The sequence below is a fragment of the Indicator indicator genome, chromosome 12, assembly GCF_027791375.1.
Source record: "Indicator indicator isolate 239-I01 chromosome 12, UM_Iind_1.1, whole genome shotgun sequence".
NCBI classification, from domain to species: Eukaryota; Metazoa; Chordata; class Aves; order Piciformes; family Indicatoridae; genus Indicator; species Indicator indicator.
In genome coordinates, this window is record NC_072021.1 from 5,796,562 (window position 1) to 5,802,771 (window position 6,210).

The window sequence follows — 6,210 nt, forward strand, 5'->3', positions numbered from 1 at the left end:
TGTATTGCCTCAGTCTTCTCAAACTAGGGTGCAGTCAGGGCTGGCTAATTGAAGAAGATGCTTCCTGTCAGTCAGTGTGCTTTGAAATTAGCAGACTATCACTTGCAGATCTGTTTTGGATCATTTCGTTATTATTTCAGCAAACTTCTGAACTAAAATATTTATTTTTCTCAGCCACACTCTGCAAATCAGGTCAAAAAAAAAATATGACTTGACATAGGCATAACTTGTAAGAGTTGCTCTGGCTATTTCCCAAGCTGTCATGTTTATCTTTTCAGTGGCATTTCCCATCCTGGGAAACATGACAAATGTTGTAGACAGTGTTATTGTTGTGGGAGGCAGGTCTCCTGTGTTTGATGGTGCTAGCTATAGATGATTCGTGTTGCAGAAATGGCCTATGTGTAACTTGTGCTCAAGCTTCTAAGATCACAGACTCACAGATTGCATTGAGTTGGAAAGGACCCTCAAAGGTCACCTTTTCCAACCCCCCTGCAGTGAGCAGGGATATCCCCAACCAGAGCAGGCTGTCCAGGGCCACATCCAGTCTGATCTTGAATGTCTCCAGGGAAAGGGCCTCAACCACATCTCTGAGCAACCTGCTTCACTGTCCCACCACTCTCACTGCAAAGAGCCTCCTCCCAATGTCTAACTTAAATCTCCCCTGCCCCAGTTTCAAACCATTGCCCCAGGTGGTTGGTCTGTGATGAGTTGTTGACTTTTTCAAGCACTGATGGTGGTCCACACAAAGATTCATCTAGCTTGCAGCACAGTTTTTCTGTCTTGAATTACTGCTGGGAGTCTCTGAGAAAATCCTAGCTCTTACTGAAGTATTATTCTCAGTTTCCATAGCCAGGAATCACTATAGCACACAAAAGACTCTGGGGACACCTTAGAGCTGCATTTCAGTCTCTGAAGGGGACCTGCAAGAAGGCTGGGGAGGGGCTGTTCAGAAGGGATTGTGGTGATAGGAGATGGGGCAATGGTTTGAAACTGGAGCAGGTGACATTGAGGTTGGATATCAGGAGGTAGTTCTGCACAGTGAGAGTGGTGAAATACTGGAACAGGCTGCCCAGGGAGGTGGTTCAGGCCCCATCACTGGAGACATTCAAGCTCAGACTGGATGTGGCCCTGTGCAGCCTGCTCTTGTTGGAGGTGTCCCTGCTGAGTGCAGGGGAGTTGGACAAGATGCCCTTTGAGGGTCCCTTCCAACCACAGAAAATTCCATCTCAACGAAAGAAAACAGGCTGTCAAGAGAGGTGGTGGAGTCTCTGTCTCTAGAGGTCTTCCAAACCCACCTGGATGAGTTCCTGTGTGACCTGTCCTAAGCAGTCCTGCTTTGCAGGGGGGGTTGGACTCAATGGTCTCTGGAGGTCCCTTCCAACCCCTAGCATCCTATGATTCTGTGATTTGTGTGGGAAATGATGCCTTACCTGCAGGGCTTTGGCTTTGTTTGTGGCTGCTCTCAGGATGTCATGAGAAGAGAAGGATGCTAATTTAATGGGAAGGCAGCTCAGAGAAACCCTTGAAAATTCTCTTCTTTCCTTCAGCCCACTGCCAAATGCTGATGTGACATTGGGTTATGTTCTTTCACAGCTGGCCAATTATTGCATGTTCCTCCATTTGAAAATGCTCAACTTAGATTAGGGTTTCCATATAAAAAGCATCAAGCACTTAAAACTGCAGTGAGGTCCTTGAGTGTATGCAGCTACATTATGCTGAGTACTCAAAAAAAAAAAAAATAATTCCTAGATATCCTAAAGTGGGCACCTAAAATTAAGGGGCGTTTTTTTTTTACTAAACTCTTTAAGTTCTTCACTAGTCAAACGAGATAATTATACCTCTCTCCATCATCAGGTTCTCACTTAGGTGAAGTCATTAAAGATTTTCAACCAGTGATCTTTTAGATGCTGCAGTACCAAGTGCTCTGCACAAGTCTTGAAGTAAAATGCCAGCTGTGTATTCAGCACCAGGATTGGATGGGGTGTGTGGGAAAGGGCCTGGGGCCATGCATTGAGTGAGAGGACTACAACTTAAGGTGATCCTGCATGTGGTGATCTCTGCTCTGGTGAGACCTCGTCCAGAGTATTGTATCCAGCTCTGGGGCCCCCCAAGAGAGATGTGGACCTGCTGGAGCAGATCCAGAGGAGGGCCACTAGGATGTTCAGAGAGCTGGAGCACTTCTGCTATGGGGACAGGATGAAAGAATTGGGGCTCTTCAGCCTGGAGAGGAGAAGGCTCCAGAAAGACCTTAGAGCTGCATTTCAACATCTGAAATTGAGGGAAGGCGGGGGAGGAACTGTTCAAAAGGGCTTTTAGCGATAGGATGAGGAACAAGGGTTTGAAACTGGAGCAGGGTAGATTTAGGTTGGACATCAGGAGGAAGTTCTGCACAGTGAGAGTGGTGAAATACTGGAACAGGCTGCCCAGGGAGGTGGTTGAGTCCCCATCCCTGGAGACATTCAAGGTCAGACTGGATGTGGCTCTGTTCAGTCTGCTCTCGTTGGAGGTGTCCCTGCTGCCTGCAGACAAGACACCCTTTGAGGGTCCCTTCCAACCCAATGCGATCTGTGAATGTGGTGAGCACAGTCCTGTCTACAATCCAGTGAAACCAGCACCAGAACTGGTAAAGCTAAGTGTGTTGGAGCTCTGTGTCCTCTGTGTCTGTGCCAGGTGAAGTCTCACTGGAGTTTTTTTCTGTAGATGAGGCACTGAGACAATTATCTCTCTCATGTTTTGGTTCCCTGACATGTCATAATAAATGAGTCCACAATAAAGTTGCCTTCTGCTTGGAGGCAGTCAGAGAGTACCCAGCTGCTCATTTTCACAGGAGAAGCACTAGTACAGAGTGTGAGATCTCCCTTGTCTTTGGATGCTTTTGGTTGAAAATGCTCAGTTCAGTCAACACATCATGGCCACCAAAGCCTTGCTGCCAAGGGACGACAGGTATGTGAACATTTGTGTTCAGAGTGACAGCTGAGCTGCTTTTCTCATGTTTCTCAGTGTCTTAAAGCTTCATGCTGCTTTAAGAGGCTGTTTTGCATGCAGTCTTGCTTTAGAAAAGGCAACTGAAATATTAGCTATTGTAAGCAGCCTGGCAGACCCCCTGCATAGTGAAACAGGAAGGCTGAATCCTTTCTATGAGTGTCACAGATATTCCCAGCCTTGAGCCAGCCTTCGTTCAGGGGAAGGGGTTGTTACCCTTCCTGTGGGCCTGCTGCCACAGAAGGATGCTGTTGGGTTATGGGATAAAAGGCTCATGACACACAGCATCCCAGAGGCACCGATGCAGCCTGGGAATCCAGGGACACTTGTAGGGCAGAGCGTCTAGACCCAGCTGGTACAGGGATCCATATGGTGTGTACAGAGTTATAGCTCTGGGTTTTCCATTAACAGTTTGTCACCCTGATCAGCTAGAGAGGGGGAGAGGCTGAGGCTGTGGTGCTGCTTGTGTCTGAGTGCTGTGTTTCTGTGTGGATCCATGTGGCTGGTCACAGGTCTCTTTACATGCATGGTGTGTACATGAGTGTGGTAGTTTCAGGCTGTGCCTGGAAAGTTTTCCACAGATCTTGAACAGAAAGTAGTAGAATGTAAATAAATTACTATTGGGTGTAGAAAGGAAAACAGTGATGAGTTCTAAACAACCCCATTGGATAGATAACAGAAAACTTAGATCTGCAAACTAACTTTTTGTTCTTTTCAGCTTCTTTACTCTGGGAGACTCTAACTTGTGCTTCTGCTTGGCTCTGCTGACCTTGGCTGAATTGTTTTGTTGTGGCTAAGTCTAACAAACAACTCTCTGCACTTTCTGTCCTCTGTTGTGTACAAGGAGGGGTGTTGGGAGCAGGGAAGGGGAAGCTATTCGTTTCCCTGATTTGTCCAGGGGGGTTCTTGTGCTGCTTATCAATTTTAAATAGCTGTAAATATTGTAAATATTGTATATTTTGTACATACTGCATTTTGTATTTTAGATGGTAGTTTTGTTTGTAAACACAGCTTCATTTGCTTCCAGTTGAGCTGGTCTGGCAATTTAATGTTGGGGGGAATTTCCAACCCACCACAGTGAGCTTATGGGCAATAGATGCCCAGCCTCTCTGCTGGCTGCTCCGGGGGCTATGGACCCCCAGCAGCCTCCCCTCTCTCAGGCTGCTGGGCATGACAAGCCTTAACAGATGGGTCCTTCTCAGCCAGAACCTGTCTCCTCAACAACTAAGGAATGCTGCTGAGGAATACCAGATTTGCTTCCAGGATATAAGGAATTATGGCCTAATGGTCACAGCTCTGCTTGCATATCTTCCTCTGAACCTGTCCCCTGTTGTCCCCTCCCCTCCTGTACAATCACATCTCTCTTGGGAATGGCAGGCAGCACTCAGCAGCTCTGTTTCCACAACACGCACACACACTACACAAACTAACATTCATGGCTTCTTCCCTTCGTGGTAACCTGCTTCCTGCTGTTCATCCTCCCTCAGTGTTGCTCTTCACACTTTCTCCCACCCTGAGTGATTTGCTGGAAGGACGTTTAGTTGAAAGGAGAGGTTCGTAGAATCATAGAATCAGTCAGGGTTGGAAGGGACCTCAAGGATCATCCAGTTCCAACCCCCCTGCCATGGGCAGGGACACCTCACACTAGATCAGGCTGGCCAGAGCCTCATCCAGCCTGCCCTTAAACACCTCCAAGGATGGGGCCTCAACCACCTCCCTGGACAACCCATTCCAGGCTCTCACCACTCTCATGGGGAAGAACTTCTTCCTCACATCCAGCCTGAATCTCCCCACTTCCAGCTTTTTTTCCAGGTTGTTGCTTGGTTGTCTTGCCTAGGCTAGCTAGCAAGAATTTCAAATGACTTCACTGCTCCTGAGCAGAAAGACTTCTCCAGGCCCTGATATTTCTGCTGTTTTTGAAAGACAGCAACCTTGTCAGCTCGAAGGAGGATGTTGCTTCTCCAAGACTGCAGCAAAGCAGTCTGGGGGTGGGTGAGAAGCTTGAGCTGAACATGCAGGCACCCCCATTTTAAGATAGAAATAGCATGTGAGGGGATGTCCAACCAGCTTGATAGTAACTTGAAAACCTGCCAGCTGATGAGGTTCATATTTGCTGTGGAGTCTGGGATTGGTGTTTGTGGCTGTTGCCTGCGGTTTCCCAGGCCCCTCTGCAGACCTGGTCTTGCTTCAAAGCACACAAGGGACATCTACACACATTTGCTCTCACTGAGCTGCAGTCTGATTTATTCCTACTTAGCTCACAATTCAGGGGATGAATGAGTTGTTAGTGTAGATGTATCAAAATTGATGCCTGTAACTCCTGGGTCCTGCCACGACCGGTCCTGGGAGCTTCGTTGCAAGATTGGACTCTGTATCACCCACACCTCCTCCAGAAGAGCTTGGGAATGGAGCTAATTGAACTGTTTACTCTGTAGAAACTCTTTACCAGGAGGAAAAACCCAGGCAATTTTTAGAAGGAATCATCCAATTTAGAAGTGGATGATACTTTCTTGATAAAAATCTCCTTACAGGCACTTTGCCATGCTCTGTTGTTAATTTTCCCCTGACGAATTGCTTGTTCCCAGCATTGCAAAACTCTGTGGTTTACTGTAAACATACCACTGCTAAGAACTGAATACAGAGAACTTTTTTTTAGTTCCTTTTTGAATTGTTTTGTTGTTGTTTGTTGGGTTTTTTTTAGTAGAAGCGGTGCAGCTGTTCATCAGTTTTGTGACATGAAGGATGGTGATGTCATGATCTGGCAGGAGCAAACACTGACCACAGGAGATGGAGGAGGAGTGGATCCAGACCAGGAAATAAGCTACCACTAATACAGTGTTCAGAAAAAAATAAGAATATAAAGTAAGGAGGCAAAAAAGCACAATTAAAGACATCAGGGAGATATGAGGAGCAGGCAGCTCTAGATTTTAAACCCCTGCCTTTGAGAACTGAAAGCTCATACACAGAAGATGTCTATGCTCAGATGGAAATGGTGCTTTTGCTCTCTGGTCCAGCAGGCCTGTTTTGCTCAATACAAAATATTTGTCTCAGAGCAGATAGCAGAGGGCAGACTTCAGCTGGTCTAAAAGGGTCTCACTTCCTCCTGGCTGAGAAGCTGCTCTAAGTCTTTGTTCTGTGTATATGTAACAGAACTGCTGAAACCTGTCAGCTGCTCTGTGCTTATCACAGAGCTCGTGGTCTCTTGGTTAAGCTCTCTTCATCTTTCTG